Raw genomic sequence first — 22,213 nt, 5'->3', positions numbered from 1 at the left:
ATGTATTTAAGTATATTATTATATTTGTTTCTGTTCGTTATTCATCTAATTTACCTATCATACTAATATTATTATTAATTACAAGTATAATATATTATATAAGGTTGTAAATAATAAATATTCTTTTAAATAAAAAAAAACAATATATATGTATTTATTATACTATTATTATAGTGCTTGAATCTCTGAATACATTATAATTATATATATATGGTAAAAAAGGTGGAGGGAATGTAAAAAAGTAGGATTACACCTACTGTTTTACTAGAAATATAGGGCATTATAGGATCTTATTTATTTTAATGTTTTAATATTTACGTCGCTTTATTATTTTCGCTAAACGGTTCGATACATACGTGCAAAATATGTACGATAGTAAAAGTTATTCTTCGGATGACATTAACTAATCGATGTGAGTTGCTGCAGTATCATGGTACATCTACAGATCTAATGATAATAATATAACTATAGTATATGCGAGTATCTATATAAAAGGCTTAGATGAGTGTATCATAAACTTACTGTGGTAAGTATTTACAGCTATGGTCAACTGTTAAACTTCCAAGAAGGTTTTTATCATAAATATAGTTATACTAAATATAGTTGATTCATTACAGAAATTATTTGTGTTTTTTTATTCTCATTAAGACCCAGAGGACAAAAGGGCCACCTACGATTTTAATGTAGGTCATTATAATATCTCAGAATTTATTGAACTCATATAGTTACTACCATATATTATTATATTTTAGTATTTTATATACGTACTAGCTCTCCGAGCGTCGCTGGGGGGGACCCCCAAACCCCCGACTTGGCGAAGAGTTTTAACCGATGTCGGAAGCTGCAGTGGTCTTTTGGTCTGGTCGTCGGTCTCAAGCCGGTTGGTGTGTGATAAGGAACTGTGATAAGGTTAGGACCATCGTGGTTCGACGTGGTAACCCGGGATATGCTGCCGGAAATTCAAAATTCCGTAAAAAAAATCATATAGCCGCCGCGATTTTTTTGGTGTCTAGCAGGTCAGTCACCTCAGTTATCCGGGTAGGCAATGCGACTTCGTCAGATTGCGGACAACGTTCTTTACTGCCGCCAAAAACGCGACATTACGTGAAAAAAAAATTTAAAAAAATGTGGGGTCCATGCAAATCATATAGCCGCCGTATTTTTTTGGTTGTCTAGCAGGTTAGTCACCTCGAATGACATTCGCCGTAATAATAGGGGTAGACTATCCGATTTCGTCGGATAGCGGACAATTTGCGACGGCCGGGTCACGTCATCTGGTATGCAATCCGACGCAGTTTCAATCAGACAACGTTCATTACTGTCACCAAAAAAGCAAAAATAAGTAATAAATTACGTTAAAAAAAATTTATAAAATTTTGGACGTCCATGTAAATCATATAGCCAACGAATTTTTTTGGGTGTCTAGCAGGTCAGTCACCTCGATTGACGTTCGCCGTAGTATATAACTACACACAATGCAAACGATATACTACACAACCCAAAAAAACATATTGTATATAGTATATACTTACCTATGATATATGAACTAATACATATTATCAATATAATATTACAGTTGTCAGGTGAGTAAACTGGTTGAGGTAATCAAATAGCCACTTTCTTATTTTGGTAATTAATAATTTAATGTAGCATACAAATACTGCTACAGTTACTACATTATAAATATTAATAAATCATTAGATCCTCATTAAGTCATATAGTATACATGTAGGTAAGTTATTAATTTGATTTTAATATGCTCATTATTAAACATACCTATAGTATAGTCGACTCGACTCGAGCTAGGATATTTTATTATATAATTAATATTTATACATTTATTATTTATTATAATATATACATGTACCTACGTACAGACCGAGTAGGCAAAAGGACTAAAGGCAGTCAAATATAATATAATATAATAACGCAGTTTATTAAATCAAAAAAAAACATGTAAATATATCAATAAAAAAATCGAACTTTTTGACGCATGTATTTATGCCTGTACATAGTAATACCTACACGTAAAGGCTACACGTAAAGTGGTAAAACTCGACTTTTCTAAAAAATTATCAATAAACACGAGCGACGGCGGCACTCGGTTTGCACGTTAGAATACGCAAAATTAAAATCCATCAAACCAAATTCCTCCAGTTTTGTCTAGCTTATTTGTCTAAATACCGCTTATTTCAAATTGAAAAAAAGTTGATCATAATTGATACGGTCCGTCGATTCCCGACGTCCCGTGATCGTAAATAATTGTACACGTGATTGTTTTTTTATGTATAACTTCGTCTGTTTGTTGTGAGATGTATTATATATATTCAATAGAAGGGAGTTGGTTTCCGGGCCGAGCGGTTGGCTTACAAAAGCGAGCCGCAACGGGCAGTATCGGACCTGTAGAGGTGCGACTTGACATACAAATGTCGGGATTTCTAACTTAATGTAATAATAATTATATAATAATGAAAGGGATGAGTCGGAATCGCTCTCCCACGGTCTTTTGTAAGTCGTGTTCGATTTGATACCGCCTCACAGTGATGTCTTAGCAGGCACACTGAGGGTGGGTGGTCAGAGTGGTTGTTCTGATAAGAACCGTTTTTGACTGGTCGTTATGGTAGATCGACCGTGGATGCGTTAGCAACGCTGATGGTGGTGTGCGTGTTCGCCGACACCGGATATCACCTTACTTAGCGAATGTTCTCGCTGTTATGTCGACGACGGGGTAATCAGGAACTGTATGCTCGTCGGTTGCCACCTCGTATAACGAGAGTCTTCGCCACGGTGTGTCTGGTTCCGCCCGTGGTGTGAACGGGAATACGCCGCTCGTCGGTTGCCGCGTCGTACAATAAGCGCTTCGCCACTACGCTGATGATGTTGTCCGTGGTGCAATGCGGATACGTCGTGATCGTCGATTGCCGCTCCGCATAACGAGTGTATTCGTCGCTGGGTCGATGGTTTCGTTTGTAGCGGTGGGCAGGAACGATGCACTCGTCGATTGCCGTCTCGTGTATTGAGTGTATTCGCCGCCGTATCGATCACTTCGTCTGTAGTTTCGGCTGGATTACTATGCTGGTGGTCTTCGGGTCTTCGTTCTGTGGTAGGTATTGAAGGTATGAAGAGATGGTGAAGGAGTTTTTGTAGAACATCGATTTCGATTGGGTACGGATAGAGTTTTGGATAGACTTGAAATTGGCAGATTTTAAAAGGACCGAGTTTTTGACAATAGAGGGCTACTTGTTACCGTGCGAATACTGATGTTTTGGACAGATTCGATGCGATTCCAGTGTGAGGGACCGATAAAGGGTGCCCAAGAGGGGCCTGCATAAGAGAGAATTGGAGAGACGTAGAGTCTTAGAATGTTGAGTTTCGAAGTCTTTGGGACGGGGCTAGAACGGTTTAGGATGGGGTAGAGCATTCCGCGAACGCGAGTGGCCTATTTGGTAATGTTTTGGACGTGTTTATCGAAGGTGAGTCTGCGGCCAATTGTAACGCCAAGGTATTTAGCGTGATTGGACCTGTTCACTGGATGATTGTCGAGTATTAATGGTGGGATGGGTGAAGTATTTGAACGTCCGAAAAGGATACCTACGGTTTTGGTCGGATTTATTTTGATTCTCCAGCGATGAAACCATATAGTAGCTAGGTTGAGTTGGTGTTGTAATTGTACGGCTGCGCGTTTCGGGTTTTTGTCGAAAGTAAAGAACATTGTGTCGTCAGTGAATAGTGAGAGATGAGCTTTTGGAGTTGTTGGTATATCGTTTATGTACGTCAAGTAGAGAGTAGGAGAGAGGCAGGATCCTTGAGGGACACCTGCGAGTATGTGTCTGGTGGACGAGATTGAGTCTTCGGTTTTTGTGATGAAAGTGTGGTCAGTGAGAAAGGATTCGATGATTTTAACGATTTCAGTCGGGATGTTGAGTTGAGATGGTTTGTAGAGGAGACCTACGTGCCAGACTCGGTCGAAAGCTTTCTCTACGTCAAGAAAGATGGAAGCGGTGTTTACGTTGTTGTTAAAGTTCTGGCTGAGTCGGTCAGTAAGTTTGGTCAGTTGAAGAGTGGTAGAGTGTTCTGGCCTGAGGGCAAATTGTTCTGGGTGGATTTTGTCACGGAGATTGTTTTGCAGGTGAGAGAGGATGATTCGTTCGTAAATTTTAGATTGGGAGGAGAGCAAAGCGATTGGTCGGTAGCTATTGGTGGTATTTGCCTGGCTTGGGAATGGAAATTATTATTGCTTTTTTCCAAGCACGTGGAAAGTAACAAATTCTGAGGGAGCAGTTGATAATTTGTGTTAGGGATAGTAGAATGTTATTGGGTAGAAATTTGAGAGCAGTGTTGGTGATGAGGTCATCACCAGGGGCTTTCTTTTTGTGGAGGTTGTTGATGATATTTTGGATTGTGCCATGAGTGGTAAATAGGTTGGATTTAGTGATTTTAATGTTTTGCAGTGAGTTGAAATGTGCAGTTACTTCAGAGAGGTCGGGGCCAGGGTTTGGTTGGAATTGAAGTTCGAGAGAGTCGCCTATTAACTCGGCTCGATCGGTGGCCGAGAAGACTAAACCATTTGGGCCAGACAGCGGGTGGGATGCTGGGCGTTTGTGAAGGAGACATTTGTTAAGTTTGTATATGGAACCGTCTTGGTGGTCAAGTGAGTTAAGAAAAATGTCCCACTGGTCAGTTTTGGGAGTTTCGAATAAAGTTCTGATTAGCGAGATTTTGGCGTTAAGTTGACGTTTGGTAGTCGGGTCACGGTTTCTCTGCCATTGACGGCGTAGATGATTTTTTTCCGTTATTACTAGTTTTATGTAGTCGGGTAATTGGAAGGATGAATTTTTATGTCTAGGGGTAAATACGCTAGCTGCGATCGCGTGTTGTAGATTTTTAGTTAGACTGTCGATTGCCGAATCGATTGACTGTCTGTTGTTGGTCGGACGTACGGTTTGGTTAGGCAAGTTTGAGAGGATTGTTTTGTATTTTGTCCAGTTTATGAAGCGGTTAGTAATTGGAGGGGACGATGATACCGGAGTACACATGGTCTCCAGAAGAATAGGGTTGTGGTTAGAAGATAGTTCGTTGAGGTTGTCGATTGGGTAGGGTATGGTAAACGAACGAGAGCGATGTCGAGTATGTCGGGTCTGTATCGAGAGTTTGTCGGGAAGTGTGTGGGGGATGAGGGAGCTGTAATGGTATAGTCTGATTGTTGAACGTGGTCAAAGAGGACGCGGCCGGCAGCGTTTGTCGAGTGGCTAAACCACAGAGGGTGTTTGGCGTTTAAATCACCTGCCGAAATTTGCCATTCAGCACTTTGGGTTAGAAAGTCTAAGTCGCGAGTCGTGAGTGTGGCGCCGGGTGGTTTGTATACCGCTGATATAAGTACTTCGTGGCCATTTATTTGGATAAGGACGGAAGAGGTTTGAATGAGTGTGTTAAGGGTGGTAGGTTGGTGAACGATGCGTCGGTGAATTAGAACTGCCGTGCCACCGTGAGCAGGCGACCCGCGGATGGTTGGCAGATCGTTCCTGTAAGGGAAATAGTTGGGAATATGAAGTTTGGTAGAAGGGATAGACGGGTTTCGTTAAGTAAGATTATATCGGATTTAAGTAGAAGTGCGAGGTAACGTAGTTCGTTGAGTTTGTGTTTAATACCGTTGGAGTTCCAAAATAGTATTTTTAAGTTATTCATTTTGGGGTGAGAGTATTGACAGGAAAGTTTTAATTGTAGTTTCTATGAGTGTTTTAGGATCTTGATTGTTGGATAGTGCAGTTAATAAGTTGATGAGCAGGTTGAGAATCATTGGTAAATTAAATTGTGGGACTGGAGAAACTAAAGAAGTGTGCGCTGATTTAGATGTTGCTGCGGAGTAAGTCTTTGCTGAGTTTTGTTGATGGGGAGGTGGTGGTGGTGGAGAGGTCGGGATTGGTTGTGAGACTTGTTGTTGGGCGGAGTTTTGGTTCGGAGATGGAGATACCTGCTGTTTTTGGGCCAAAAATTGCAGGCAGCCCCGAAAGTTTGCCGTGTGTGGACCGCCACAGTTGCAGCAAGTCGGAGCTTGTTCAGGGGTTTTGGGGCAGACGTTGGAAGTGTGGTTTCCAGCGCATTTAACACACCGCGGTGGGTGACCACAGTTACGGGAACCATGGCCAAAGCGTTGACAGGAGAAGCACTGGGCTGGGCCGGAGGGTTTAAGAGCTTCTACGGAGATTTCCAAGTAGAATAAGTTGGTAAGGAGAAATATATCCTTGGCAGTCGGGTTGGCAGCGATATGCACGAGACATATAGGCATTGGTTTGTCTGGGGTGCCAAAGCGGCGGACGAATTTTACGGAATAACCCAGGGACTCAAGTTCATCCTTGAGTTCGTCAGAAGTTATGTCATTAGGTATTCCCTTCAGAACTACCTTGAGGGATCGTTCTTTGGGGAGAGAGAAAGTGTGGAACTCGGTCCCATGTTTCAGCAGGGTTCTTTGGATTAGCCGGAATTGGGTCGCATTGCGGCCTTTAAGGTTACACGTTTGCCAGAGGACTTGGCTGATAAGGAGCCTGGTTGTAAGTTGGGGAGTGAGTATATGGTGGGCGCGACCCTACGCCAGGAAACGGAGCTCAGGATTATGGGTGGTGGTCTGGGGATTGTTGGAGATTTATACGGAGATTGGGTTGTTGGGGCGGTGTTGGTTATTGCAGGAAGTAATGTGTCTGTAGATTGTACGGAAGTTAGTGAGGATCGTGAGTGTTGAGTCGAAGCGCTCGAGTCAGAGAAGGAGTCTAAAGTTTCAGAGTCGGAAGTTTTCGATGGTGTTGGAGAGGGGGAGCAGAACGTTGACGTGCAATTTTGAGTAGGTGGTTAGTAGGGGGGTTACCCCCTTTGCGTTTTTTGCCCATGTGTGATGGGAGTGTGTGTGTTTAATGGGAGGGGATGCTGTGGCTATGTGAGGGTGCGGCCCCACGACAGCTAAAACGGAGGGACGTCGCTTCCGCGACGGCTTACTTGTGGGCGCTGGAGCCCTGTTGAAGCAGTGAGAACGGCTGTTTCGAGGTTGTAGGTTCGTAGTGTGAACCGTGGGCGCTGTTGCCCTGTTGAAGCGGTGAGAACGGCTGTTTAAGTGGACGGGTTCCCTGGAGTGATCCAGTGGGCGCTGATGCCCTGTTGAGAGCGGTGAGAACGGCTGACTGAAGGAGCTGCTGAACGCTGGCTGCAGAGTAGTTGGCAGAAGACGTCTTAACAGGATAACTGTTGGCTGGATAGTGGATGATGAGTGTGTATCAGTGGTGTGGAAACGTCTGGTATATAAGCGGTCTGCCCTACCAACTAGTAAACTGTCCGCTGCCGCCGTGTATAGTAATGTTTACTAGTTATACGGGAAGTCCTGCAGTTCATTCAATTTTAGGGTTGTTGACTTGGGGAGGGTGCCGTTAGATTCGTCTGACTCTCCCCTATATGTAACTCCTATTGTTTTTGTTGTGCTGTAACTTGGGGCCTAGTTATTATCCCTAGCGTTAGTTTGTGTGGCTTGTGCTAGCATACTGTCCGCTGATTGGTGGTTAACCTGAAAAGGGCCGTTTTTATGTAGTGACGGCTACTCCGTTACACTATACGAATTTGAATCAGAATAGGTTTTAAAACAGTTAAAGCAACTATAAAATTGAAACTTTTTAGATTGTGGATAAGTCCATTTACTTTTAATCTCACATCAGCTAATTTTGTCTTTTTTATTTCTGAAAGACACTGTACTAAAGAATCATAATTATGATCAACTGCTTCAATACCTTCTGATATGCACGCCCATCTGGTTGTCGATAACGATTTCAATGTTTTTAATTTATTATTTGTTTGTTGAGATATTTTTTCTAATACAGAATGTCGAATTGGACTTCCTTCAACAAAACTAAATATCATTTGAACACACCCAAAAAAATCAAAAACTACACGATTTTTATGTCCCAATGAGTCCACTAAAACCAGATTAAGGCAGTGACCATAACAATGTTTATACTGAATTTGAGGATTTTCAATTTTAATTTTGGCTTGAACACCATTATTTTTGTCAGACAATGTAGCAGCTCCATCAAAACAAACAGCCAAGACAGAACTCCAATCTACATTAATTTCTTTAATTTTTTCAGTTAAAAATTGAACTCGCGTCCACTGCATGTAAACGTTGTGGCCTATAAATATTTCAGTTGGTTTATTTTTCGAAGGATCAAAAAACCTTACTACAACAGACATTTGCTCGTGATGGCCCACATCACTTGTTTCATCTGCACATACAGAAATAAGTATATTTTTTATTTTTGATGAAATTTTACCATTTATTACATTGTTAATAGATTTCAATAAATCATTTTGGATTAAATTACTGGTATATAGTACATTCTTTTAACCATTATCTATGTGATTTCTTAAAGTTTAATCATACTTTTTAAGAACACTTACAAAGTCTAAAAACATACCTTTACAAACACTGGACTTTGTTCGTTGTGTCCTCGGAAGGGTTTCCCACTTTTAGTTAAACATAGCGTGATGTCTATTAGGTGAACCAATACACTGCGATTATGTAAACGTTATTTTTATCTCTGACTAATGTCCATAATTCTTGACTCATCTAATGCAATATCTATTGAATTAGAACTTAAATAATTTATTTTTGCAGTCATGGAGTGAATGTGGGTTTTAGATTTTTGATGGTCTTTAAACTTTGTAGTTACCTTATTCCAATTTTTGAAACCATGACGTGAAAATGTAAAATCTATTTGGCCTTTATTGAGTCCATCAGATGAATTAAATAGTCGACATGGAAAGCAAAATGCTTAATTGACTTTAGGACTATATTCCAACCATTCAAAATTATCAAACCATGATTTATTGAAACTACGTACAGTACTACCAAATTTTGTCCTTGGATACAACTTAAGTTTAGGCTGGAATGGTCCACGTTCAACTCTGGACTTCCTTTCAAGTTGATGAATAGGCAATGCATTTGATGGGTCATCAGGATAAATAATAGATTCATGATCTTGTTAAAATAACATGTTAAAAAGGTGGATAAGTGGATGTCGCTCTGCTGTACAGTAGGTTACAAGTGGGTCACTGTAATGGATGGTGTTAAATTTGAATTCAATGATATAATATCATTGTATAAGAAAAACGATTCTGAGCGAAAACGGTCAGTCACCCTATGATATTACCAAGTATATTTGATGATATTATTGTGAATAAAGTAATTTATATATAACCTATTAACGTGGAGCCTTGTTTTAAATTTTCAATCCTTAGCCATAAAAGTTAAACATTTTATAAATTTTTAACCACAAAATAATTAATAAATTATAAATTTGATAAATGTTGTCAAAATTTGAACTTTAAATGCTTATAAAAAAAAACTGTGCCTATGTATTTTCAATATTTTTCAACTGCTATTGTAAAAATATATCAGGAGTCTTGTATTAAATTTTCACGCTTTTTTACCCAACAAATAAAAATGTATTGATATTTATAGAAAAAAAAACTAAAAAAATTGAAAACTGAAAATGCCCGTAAACAGCTCAAAAAGTGTCAAAATATTTTAAAAATTGTATGGTGTATAGGAAATGCTAATATAAACATTCAGTGAAATTTTCATGTATCTACAGTTATTCGTTTTTGAATTACAAGAAAATAAGGAAATCGGTACATGAGAAATCGAGTGAATATCTAATGTTGTAAAAATATGAATTTAAAACGCTCATAAAAATTTAATTTGACTTTCTTGTAGAAATTTTTTTTTTGATAAAGTTAGACAAACTTATGAGGAATCTTGTATTAGATTTTAAAATCTTAGATTTAAAAAGAAAATTTTTTATGAATTTCTAACTCAAAATAATTTGCAAATTTTCGTGATTTTTCCGTATTTTTTCAAGATTTGAACTTTAAACGTGTATAAAAAAAAACTGTGACTAAGGATTTTTAATTTTTTTCATCTGCCTTTGAAACAATAACCTAGGAGCCTTCTATTAAATTTTCAAGCTTTTTTACCCAACAAATAAAATTTTATTGATATTTATAGAAAAAAAATTTAAAAAAACTGAAAACTGACAATGTCCGTAAACAGTTCAAAAAAAGTCAAATTATTTTCAAAATTGTATTGTGTATAGAAAATGCAAATATAAACAACCAGTGAAAATTTCATGCATCTACGGTCATTTGTTTTAGAGTTACACCAATAACCAAAATCGATTTTGTTAAAAATCGATTTTGCGTAAAAATTCCCGTTTTTCCTTAATTTTTCTTTTGTTTTTCACATCGCTTTTGAAAACTACTGGGAAATTAAAATTTTGACCTCCCCAATGCACCAACGATATTCACTTTCCCATCGAACAAGATACTGAAGTCGAAAATCGAAGCATTATTTCGACTACTTATCGTGTACACAGACACAAAAATAAAAAAAAAAATAAAAAAAAAATAAAAAAAAAAATAAAAAAAAAAAAAAAAAACACACATCATTGTAAAATCAATACATTCATCGTTTCACTCAGAATCTAAAATATCAAATTAGGACACTTAAAAAATACAAGGTTAATTTTAAAATATATTACACATAGAATATACATTACATAAGACAAAAAATGTTAATTTCGATGAAAATTGGTACAGACATTTATTAGAAAGTTGGGGAAGAACCTCATAATATACTGCTCGCATAATCATAAAAACGCATTGCCGTGTCAGCTAGAAAACCATGTCAGTAAAACCTAAAGTTAATAAATTTCAATATATACAAGTGTTACAATCTAGTACTACCAATAAAATCATTGGATTATTATTATTAGTTAAATAAATTTAATCTACATTAACCAATGAATATTCAAAACAATTTTAAAAACAAATATTAAACAGATACCTTTACCTTGAGCACACTACATATTTAAGACTCATAAAGAAAACATGAATACATAGGTTTAAACTCAAATTAAATACCTGTTGATACTGTTATAGGAGGGAATGAGGGAATCTGTATATTGTTCATCTTAAGTTTTTTATTTGCATGTCCTATAACAGTTTCTTTGACTGTTTAGAAAACAGATACAATTAACATTTAAAAGTAAAAATAGTAAAATAAATCGATTTTTATTGAATGTGTATATTACATGTAGTTGATACACCTGTATTTGAAAAAGAACTAGTACAGGCTATAGGTTCTTTTAGTACATGGTTCCAAAAATCATTCAATGTCCTTTTATTACTCATCATTGGGTTAATATTATATTAGAATATGGACATTAGTTACTAAAATTATTGATGATATTTTAAAAACTAAATTTTCATAATACTAGTAGGTAATAAATAATAATAATGAAAATAATATAATTGATAACTCAAATTACATCATGTTATTATGATATATGGAGGCGAACGCCGAATATATCCATAGATAATAAATCGTTATTATCACGTAATCTTGTTAATTGTCCCTAAATTTGGTATAGTACAATAATTGGTATGTTCAGACAAATGCATTTGACCCACTTTTGATTTTGATACTACCGCTTATCAAATAAATAATAATATTATCATGTCTGAATAGAGTGGTTATGTATATCTAAAATTTTAAATCAAAGGAAATCTTAGTTCCTGCCACCTGAAATCGCAGGGGGTGCAGGTGCATACCCTGCACCCCCCGTGGACACGCCTATGCTGTACAGCAGTGCAGTACCCACTTGAACTGCACCTTTGTAATAAGTTTCTACACTAGTCACTAAATAGGTATAAATACGGGCAGAGTATTTTACATCAAAATTAACCTGGAATACAACAATGGTCGTGTAATTTTCACCATCAGTTTTTAAATGCATTTGTAATTTGCACCAAAATTTAAATTAATTATTCGTTCAATAGAACGTACCTAGGTACACGTTTCGGATTTTCGAATAGTACCAAATACCAATATATAATATATTGATGAGATATAATATAATAGAAGCTAATATAAATATAATAACACAGAAATGTCATTCTAATTTATTATTTTCCTAACCTATTCACACCGTTCTGTGATAGGTACGTCAGTATTGATTTTTGTTTAAAGCTACCTTATACAACAATAATAATTATGTATTAAAATATTAAAAAGTAGGATTTTTCGTCAAAAATTAATAATTGTAATAACTCGATTACGCGAGATCAGACATTACAATTTTTAATGTTTCCCAGATCGCCAGATAAACGACAGGGCAGTATTTGAATATTTTGAGCCCCGAGGCAACATATTTTACCGCCCTCCAAAAACAGTTATTTCTTAAAATATAAGATATAACTACTATTTTGTGATATAAATGTGATTCAATTTTGAAAATTTTTTTTGGAAACCTTCGCATTACAATGAGTAAATTATAACCAGTAATGCAATCGGAATATTTGTCAGTCAGACTTAGTTCCAAAATTATACACTTTTAAAGTCTACAAGTTTGTGAATTTCCATCCATCGGTTTTTTTTTATTTGATAAATTAGTTTATTAATAATTTATTGATTTTTTGTATAGGTTTAGCATACTTGATTTATATTATATGATTTAAGAGTGTATATTAGTACGAAATAACCTAAGTACCTACCTATCGCTGTTTTTTTTTTTTTTTTATTTATTTATATATATAATTTACAGAATAGAACAATGAGTAAAAGCGATGAAAGAATATAATGGCTTGAGTGAAAACACAGATTAAAGAAACCTTTCAGTAAAGGAACTTTGACAGTTACTTATGTACATAAATATATGGGTTTACAATAGTATTATATTACGATTTAAAGTTTTTTATATTAGTAGATCCCGACACCACCGCCTTTTTAATCTTAGGGAACTGTTAGTATATGTATTAATTGTTGGGTTTAGCATTGAGAAGATTGGATAGATTTGAAATTTCTGTTGTGAGAAGAGAGAGAAGTGGATTGATTATAAACTTAAAGTCATCTATAAACTTAGTTAGTAAGTTTTCTATATTTACTGGGTGTTGGGTATTAGAGAAATTTTACGGTGGCATGTTATCTGTGGTGGCAGTTCCTTCTGCATATGAATATTTCAATGTTTTTGTCCCTGATGCTGGGGTTGCTTTGCCTGGAGTCTGTTGGTTGACAGGTGGGGTTTGCTGGTTTTCGGATTGTGTTGATTGACGATGCTGATTGTTATGTCTTGAGGTGGGTGGAAAGCGGCGGCGTTGTTGTAGTTCTTTATATATAGCACAGCCTTTGTAATTGGCAGGGTGGCTGCCATTGCAAAGGGCGCATTTTCCCGGTAAGTCGGATGATTTGGAGCATATTGATGTTAAGTGATGTTCACCACATTTTACACAGCGAGGTGAGTATGAGGAAAAGCCTTTTGTGTGGCCGTACGATTGACAGTTTTGACATTGGGGGATTTCACGTCGTTTATGTGGCTCTTCGGCCTTAATTTTTGTATTTAGTAGGGAGGTAATGTTGAATATTTCCTAGCTAATAGCTTCAGGAGCAAGATCAACAAAGAATGTAGGTAGTGGCATTTTAGTTTGCTGGTGTTTTATATTTACTACTTGTCTTACGGTAAAGCCAATTTCTTCTAGCGCTTCTAATATTTCCGCGGGATCGGTAGTATAGTGAATGTTTTTAATTACTACTCGGATTGATTTGTCTGTTTGAGGTTGGAAAGTATGGTACTCAGCTCCTTGATCTTGTAAGAAGTGTATTAATGTTCTGTAGTTGTCACTACTATTTGCTTGGATTTTTTTATGGGCTGTGGTAGATTTACAGATGAAGCTATCGGGTCCAATTTGATCAGAAATTGCTTCTCTAAGATTGGAGTATTTCTTTGTTCCTTTTACGAATATTGGCGGAGGTAGATTGTTTTTATTTTTATTAGTTTGATTTGTTTGAGTAGTTTCATGTGCGGGTAGCACATTTATGTCGGGAGCGTTGGTTGCGTCATTATCAGTAATATCATCTACTTTTTCTGATAATACTGTATATTGGTTAGGCGAGAAGAAAAGTTTTGTTTTTTTTGTCTCAGGTTGACGGCTGGATGGAGTTGGTGGAGAATTCGGTGTTGAGGGGGGTGTGTGTTTTGTTTTTGATTTATGTTGTTGTTGCCATTCGTCGCTGGACGAAGTGGATCCGATAACAGTTAGATTACTGGGTTTATGCTTGTTTGGTTGTACCGTTTTAGATTGAGTATTTCTAGCATTGCTAGCACTATCGCTGTTAAACTAAATAATTGATTTCACTTTTTATATTTAAGCTGGGAGTATTCTAAAGATTTAATAATACCTAAATAATGTTTCGTTATATTTATAGATTTGTATTACCATTTTGAGTACATATAACATATATATTACCAACAGTATAGATAATATTAAAAAATATGTAATATAAAAACCATTAATGTGAGTTTAAGTTTACTAAAATATGCTAATATAAGTTACGCAATGTAATTTCTACTTTAAATATATATTTTTTTAATGACCAAGGGCTTTATTATTGAAACGACCCAAAGGTTAATAGATAAATATGTTTAACAATTAAATATATTGTTATAAACCCATTTCATTAGTAATATAAGTATTTGTAATATAAGCATTTCTTTGACATATACATATATGTAACCATGTATCCGCCGTAGGAACGAGCACAGCCGGCGTATATGGGATTCCGCTGCATGGGCACTTTTGAGCCACAGCGGGCCCGCCCGACCGCGCTCGTCCCCAAGGCGGGTCAGTCGTTGTCAGTCCAACAGAGCCTCCACAAATCCGTGTATTTTTGTATTAACATAGTGTTCAAATAAAGTATAGTGGTTCACTACCTCACTGCGTGTTTCATTTATTTAGTTGTGTAGACGTACATAACATTTTGGTGGCAGTGGTGGGATCACTTGTTGATTACAGTACTTTAAAGTAAATACGCGAGGTTGTCAAAAACGTATACCTATATCTTTAAACCCAAAGTGTGTAATATTAAATATTACGGAAAATTGTGGAGCGAGCGCCGCGTACGAGGTGCCGCCCGAAATATCGCAAATCACCATATTCCAATACCGAGTATATACACTGGTGTGGAATAGCACGAACATCATCGAGCGTCCGCGCTACCGTGAACGTTGTGCCGCCCGAACCGGTAACAGCCGCTGCGCACGTACGCACACCACGCGACGCCTACTGTCGTTAACGTCACCCTACAATAACAACACAGCTGTGTGATACAGTGCCGCCGAGATAAGACACTGTCGTCTCGTTGTAAATAAAAACTGTCCAAAGTATTATCAAGCCGTCACGAATCGTGTTATATATATCATACAGATATAATACGCGAGTGCGCCGCCGTAGTTGAGTTATATTATATACGAATATAATACACGAGTATTATAAACGATTTCAGAAGAAGTCGCGTGAGTAATAAAAAGAGTTTTTTTTTGTTTGTACCAATATATACGAATAGCTATAACGCTAGTATTTAATTAGTTTTAAAGGTTTAGTATTAGTCGGAGTATTTAATTACATTTAAGTGAGTTAAAGTTTGTTCATGAGTGACCATAGCGAACTTTCAAAATCTCGAACCCCTACACCTGAGTTAGGTTATAGTGCAGAAACTCTAGTAGAAACCGCTATTCAAAATTTTCAAAATACGATTGAACACCCAAGCCCTATTCCACGCACTAGTTTGCCCATGACATTCTCTAACCCAGATCTACCCAAATCTGAAAAACCTTTGTTAGATCTAACATCTACTTTCTTTTATGCTCAACTACAGAAAACAGATAATCTTTTTAAGAACGTTGATCAGACTATCAGGGGTGTGGATAAAGTATAGACAAGTGCGAACCACTCCCTTATAACTAACTTACTATATCAGACTATCGTAGGAACAGACATGTCAAAGAATGATGAAAATGTTCAATCAACAAACGAAACACAAAATCCCCTAGGTGAATTGCTCTCACAGGGAGTGAGAACTGTGGATTCACATGGTAGTCACCAGGAACCAACGACAGCAGAAAATCAAGGATTCATATGTAATAATGATGAAGGGTATGCCACCGTTCGTGCAATAGAACCAACCGACACCATAGGGTTAGAGGCAGCTCTACGGTTGTTACCAAGCTCATTCAACGGAGAAAAACAAGAAAACACAGAAGTTTTTTTGGAAAAATGTGAGTTTGCAATCTCGTGTGCAAGTGAAACGGCACGAGCAAGACTACTACAAGGTATCATCGTGTGACTGACAGGAAAAGCACGCCAAGCAGTTAAATTTTGATATTTCTCTTCATGGCATGAACTCACAGAAGCATTAAAAACGGCGTTAGATCCACAAAGAACAACGACTCATTTTTTCTTGGAATTGTATCATAGCCAACAAAAAAATGGAAAAGACGTAATGGCTTATTCAACCCGCATCGAACAATAACACAACTTAATCTTGGAACAGGAAAAAAGTGGCAAATCAGTGGAGGTGTCGAAAGCACTTGAAGCTAGTCTAAAGGCCCAGACTGTCCAAGTGTTTATTGAAGGGTTGGGGGCATTAAAAGACTTCATAAAAACCCGTAATCCTCCGACTCTCGATAAGGCGATACAAGCCGCTAGAGAAGAAGAAAGAGTCAGAAGATCTAACACTGATTCAAAGAAACTCTACATTGGAACCCCGAAAGCAAAAAATTTCCCGAAAGTCAAGTTAACGTGTTTTAACTGAGGAAAAATTGGACATTCAGCTAAAGAATGTCGCAGCACTAAAGATCAGAAATCTTCAAAACCACCTAACGGACCATCTGAGAGTGGTAGTAGAACAATGATCATATGCAATTATTGTAAGAAGCCTGGACACCTACTCATAGAATGTAGGAAGCGTCAGTATGCAAATTCAAAGAAAACAGAGAATCAGGGAAAACAGCAACCACCGGCAGTCAACGGGAGACGTCCGGTTGGCGAAATCCGAATAGCCATTCCAACCAAATCCTCTACTTCCAGTCAGAATTAGAACGAGACCATGTAACATGCCATATTTCTCAGACTATCCACGGGGAACCTCAATGTTACTTCTGGACTGAGGGAGTGAACTGAACCTCATAAAAATATCATCGTGTTTGAAGATACAGTATTCCAACTTAAAAACATCAATTACTCACTGGTGTCTACAATTGGACTCACCCATCTATATGTTAAATTAGGAGAAAATATAATCGTGACAGATTTCCAAGTGGTACACTCCGATTTTCCAATACCACATGATGGTATTCTCGGACGGCCGTTCTTAGCATCAAATCGGATCATCATAAACTATGAAACAAACAAGGTAACCATTCCTAACAAATCAGACATAGTTCTTAAGCCACGTACAGAAATATTGGTCAAAGTTAGAGCTGAAGATCGGTTAGAAGGTGAAGAAGTAGTAATAACAAACCAAGAATTAGCTGACTCAACCATTTGTTGCAACATAGTCACTAGGATCCAGAACAAGGATGCCTTGGTACTACTCGTCAATCCAACAGAACAAGCTGTTAGATTCCAAGTTCCAAGTCTCAAAAATCTCGAATACGAACCGTATCATGAAGCGTTGGTGCACACAATACTACCCCAACAGCAATCAGAATCTCAGATTAACGGGAACCGAATCTCCCTGTGGAACGAAGCCCTTCGCACAACGCATTTAAATTCCGAAGAAAAGGTTTCATTAGAAGATGTCTATCACGAATTCTCAGACGTATTCTTCTTGGAAGGAGACAAGGTCACAGCAACTTCTGCCGTATCCCATGAAATACGGACTCCAACGACGATTCCCCCAATTCATGTGAAACCATATCAGTTACCCCAACGGCATCGTCAAGAAATCACAGACCAAATGGAAGATCTTAAACGTGAAGACATAATAGCACATAGTGAGAACTAACGCGCCCCTACCGGTCGTCCCAAAGAAGCCGGACATAAACGGGAAAATAAAATATCGAGTTTGTGTTGACTTTCGTCGCTTAAACGAAGTCACCGTAGGAGATGCATTTCCGCTTCCGAACATCGTAGACATATTGGACCAGCTAGGTAGGTCCAAATAATACACTACGCTGGATTTAGCACATGGATACCATCAGGTACCAATGAATCCATCAGACTGTGAGAAAACGGCTTTTTCCACAAACAAAGGTCATTTCAAGTTTTTAAGGATGTCATTTGGTTTGAAAGGAGCACCAGGGACATTTCAAAGACTAATGAATAAGGTTCTGACTGGTTTAAATGGACTCAGGGCCTTCGTCTATTTGGACGATATCATAATCTATGCAAAAGACCTCAAAGATCATTCTCAGAAACTCTCAGAAATCTTTAACAGACTTCGTTGGTATAATGTGAAATTACAACCACTTTAGTGCGAATTTCTTAGGAAAGAGGTCACTTACCTAGGTCACAAAATAACTGATGAAGGGGTTCAACCAGATCCTCAAAAGATTGAATGTGTTCAGTCCTTTCCAGTTCCAAAGAATGTCAAGGAAGTGAAGTCGTTCCTTGGACTATCAGGCTATTACAGACGATTTATACACAACTATGGACAACTTTCTAAACCATTAACGACGTTACTCAAGAAGGACGATCCTTATAGGTGGAGCGATTTATGTCAGACGTCGTTTGAAACATTGAAGAACCTCCTAACTCAAGCTCCGATTCTATAATACCCAGACTTCCAGAAGCCATTTAATCTAACATGTGATGCAAGCAAGGATTTACCAATAGATTTCGCATCACGGACACTAAACAATTCTGAAATCAATTTCAATACTACGGAAAAAGAATTGACCAGTGTTGTATGGTTAATAAAAGTATTTAGGCCGTACCTATTTTGACAACATTTTAACATAATGACGGACCATCGTGCATTAGTTTGCTTATTCAACATAACAGATCACGTTTAACTCGATGACGTTTGAAGTTAGAAAAGTACCAGTATACTATTCATTTCAAACACGGAGTAAATAACACGAACGCAGATGCACTGAGTCGTATACATGTTGTCTCTACTAGGGGGCATACCAGGTCATCAGAATTACCAGAAACTCAAGAACCATCAGATTTACCAGAAAGTCAAGAACCTACAGTTTCTCAAGAAAATCAAACACATCTAGAAGAAACAGAGTTTCCAGAGACTTGCCCAGAATTTCTGAAAGCCGACACAGCACAGCTACGCCCGACGCCGAACGTTGTTGAGCTGATAGGAGACATATTCGAAACGGAGTTAGGAACTTCTTTAGCTCATTGCGTGTCAGTTGACATTAAAATGAAAAAGGGAATAGCTTTGGAATTCAGTTGCAAATATGGATGACACGACGAACTCTGGCTCCAAACCATTCAGTCATGGATATCGCTTCCATACGGGAAAGAAACCGGTACATCTTCTATTTGTAGACCAAAGAACTTCAATGGCAAAGACCATCGTATGAAAACCTGTTTAAAAGTCTTCAGAATCTCAAGGTACGTTGCAAAGAACTTCAAGTAACCAAACTCGCTTGTCTTCGTTTAGGCTGTGGCTTAGATAGACTTAAGTGGGAAACAGTACGAAAAATTATGAGATTCATCTTCCATGATTCTTCTGTGTATATTCAAGTATAGACCAAGAACGAGTTAACCGAAGACAACAATGAGCAGATCATCAAAGAGTTTCATGAGAATCCTCTTGAAGGACATCAAGGAAACACCCGTACTTACAACATAATATCGCAACAGTACCAATGGCAAGGCATGAGAGCTCAGATCAGGCAGTACATCCAAAAATGTCCGACTTGCCAAGTAAATAAGACACCCCCCAACCGTACTATCAAGGAACCAATGGTTATAACGACCACAGCGTCGAAACCTTTTGAAAAGGTATTTATGGATATAGTTGGACCACTACCTCAATCTTACAGTGGAAATTCATATATCTTGACCTTGTAAGATGATTTCTCTAAGTTTGCATGGGCTTCACCTATGAAGGACCACGAAGCCAATAATGTGTCACAGCATTTTGTAACGTAATTCGTATGCCTGCATGGGCAACCAGAATCACTAGTAATAGACTGCGGAACGGAATTCCTCAACAAAATTTTTAAAGAAGTTTGCAAAATTCTCAAAATCTCACAAACATCTACTACACCATATCACCCACAGAGCAACGGAAGCATAGAACGTAGTATTAACAATATAACAATTACGTATTGTGTCATCAGTTGTATAAGCCTTACATCTGTCCGACCACTAAACTTGTTGTTCGCGCCGCCGTCACCGCCAGGCGCATGTACGCAATAGTATATTTCACTGACCGGATCACACACACACACAACACATCTTTATGTTTATATTTGTATTATTTTATATCTGTTTAATTGTGTCAGTTGTTTATTGTGAGTTATATAATATGTAGATTGTGCGCGACTCGATACCAGCCGTCACCGTCTAGCTGGAACGAGAGCAATTATCACGGCCGCCTATACAACCAGCTCGTTGAACACAGTTATACCTATTAATTGTACGCGAGCGCATATCGTCAGTATTTTATTATTATTTACCATTCTTGGCTCGAATAGCCATCAATTGTTATACCATTCTGTGGGCGCTAATCGCCACCTTTAAGTATCATTGTAAAGTGTGAATCACCACAAATTATATTTTTAATTTAACTAAGCATTTTGTTAATTGTGGGCGCAGAGCGCCAGAAATTATATTGTATTGTTTTACCTATTATTTTATTATATTGTTGTTTTTTCTTATATACTGTTAGTGTGCGCTAATCACCTCCACCACTAGTATTATTATTATAGGATAGGAGCAGCTGGCCAGCCGTGCTCCGTCTAAATTGTGAGTTTTTATTATTTTTATTATATTGTTGTGTTGTTGTGCATATATATACATTTGTCCGTTTACCAAAAATACAGAAATTTAATATCATTATAATTTTAGTTACCATTATTTTGAGTTACCTTTATTTCTATAGTTTTAGGTCTACGCACAAACACCTTTACACACATTTACACAACCACCCAGACTCTAGCACTCACATGATTTGCTCTGCGACCCTGTCCACTTTCTGTTGAGTGCTATACATAGATACACACATCATAAAACAGGCCGGTCGGTGTGTACAGAGTGCGTGCGAAGTATTTAGGTGACCGGGCATCATGAACTATTTCTGTTCGTACCCGGCCCGTACACTTGTTGTAAGGGTCGACTTTTTTTAAAATTTGAATGTTTATAATATTATGTACAATATGTCCTAGTTTGAATAATTTGCCTTTAATATCACAAGGGTCGGTTTCAGGTTGTAATTCACAAATTACCACCCAAACTTTTTTCTGTTCTAAGTTGGTTTCTGTGATACTCAATTCTCTTCTATTACTTTTATAGGTCGTCAAAACTGTCAAACCACCAAAACCGGATGGGTAAATTTTCATCCAAAAATGAGACACATTTTTCCTCCACTGTCCATTTTTCTCCAAAAAAAGTTTGGATTCTATTTTCCTCCAAATTTTTATTGGACCATTTTCGATAACAGTAACTGATTTCATTAAGTTTAATTAATATACGTACAAACAGGTATTTTATGTCCATTGTACCTAAATATAAGATAGTGCTATGTTTATGTATATTGACTATTTATGAGATACGTAGATTTCCGAAAACGCTGCATTTTCACCACTTATTTTGGCAGAATCATCATCTTCGTTATTAGGAACTAGTGAACTACCAATGCATGTGAATCATTTAATTCACATTTTAAAAAAAAAATTTTATAAAGAAAAACCAAATATATTTTTGTGGATAAATATTGTGAAAAAAGTTCAAACTGATATTTAATGTAAAATAAAAATCATACATCTTACAAAAAAATCTAATGATTAGGTATCAAGGAAATAAACGGCGTATAGCAAGTAGCAACCGACAATGAAATTAGTAAATTATAAAACGAAGAAATTACTTGCTAATACAATATAACTTGTATTATTTACTATGTATCAAATTTACCTATTGTTTTAGTTAACAGATTCAAAAAAAAAAAAACTTTATTTTTAAAACAAACAATCTGTAATTTATTTTTACAATAAGCCTGTATGCAGGTTTTTATATTTAATACGTGAGGCATATGAGAAAAGTAGTCACACAAGAGCAACACATTACATAAGGATTTGTATATAAATAACAACCAAATAACGAATTCAATTTAATCAAAAACTGATTACAAAATGTATTAGTTTGATTATAATATGTATAA

The sequence above is a fragment of the Metopolophium dirhodum genome, chromosome 5, assembly GCF_019925205.1.
Source record: "Metopolophium dirhodum isolate CAU chromosome 5, ASM1992520v1, whole genome shotgun sequence".
Classification (NCBI taxonomy): Eukaryota; Metazoa; Arthropoda; class Insecta; order Hemiptera; family Aphididae; genus Metopolophium; species Metopolophium dirhodum.
Note: the sequence above shows the minus strand (reverse complement) of the source record.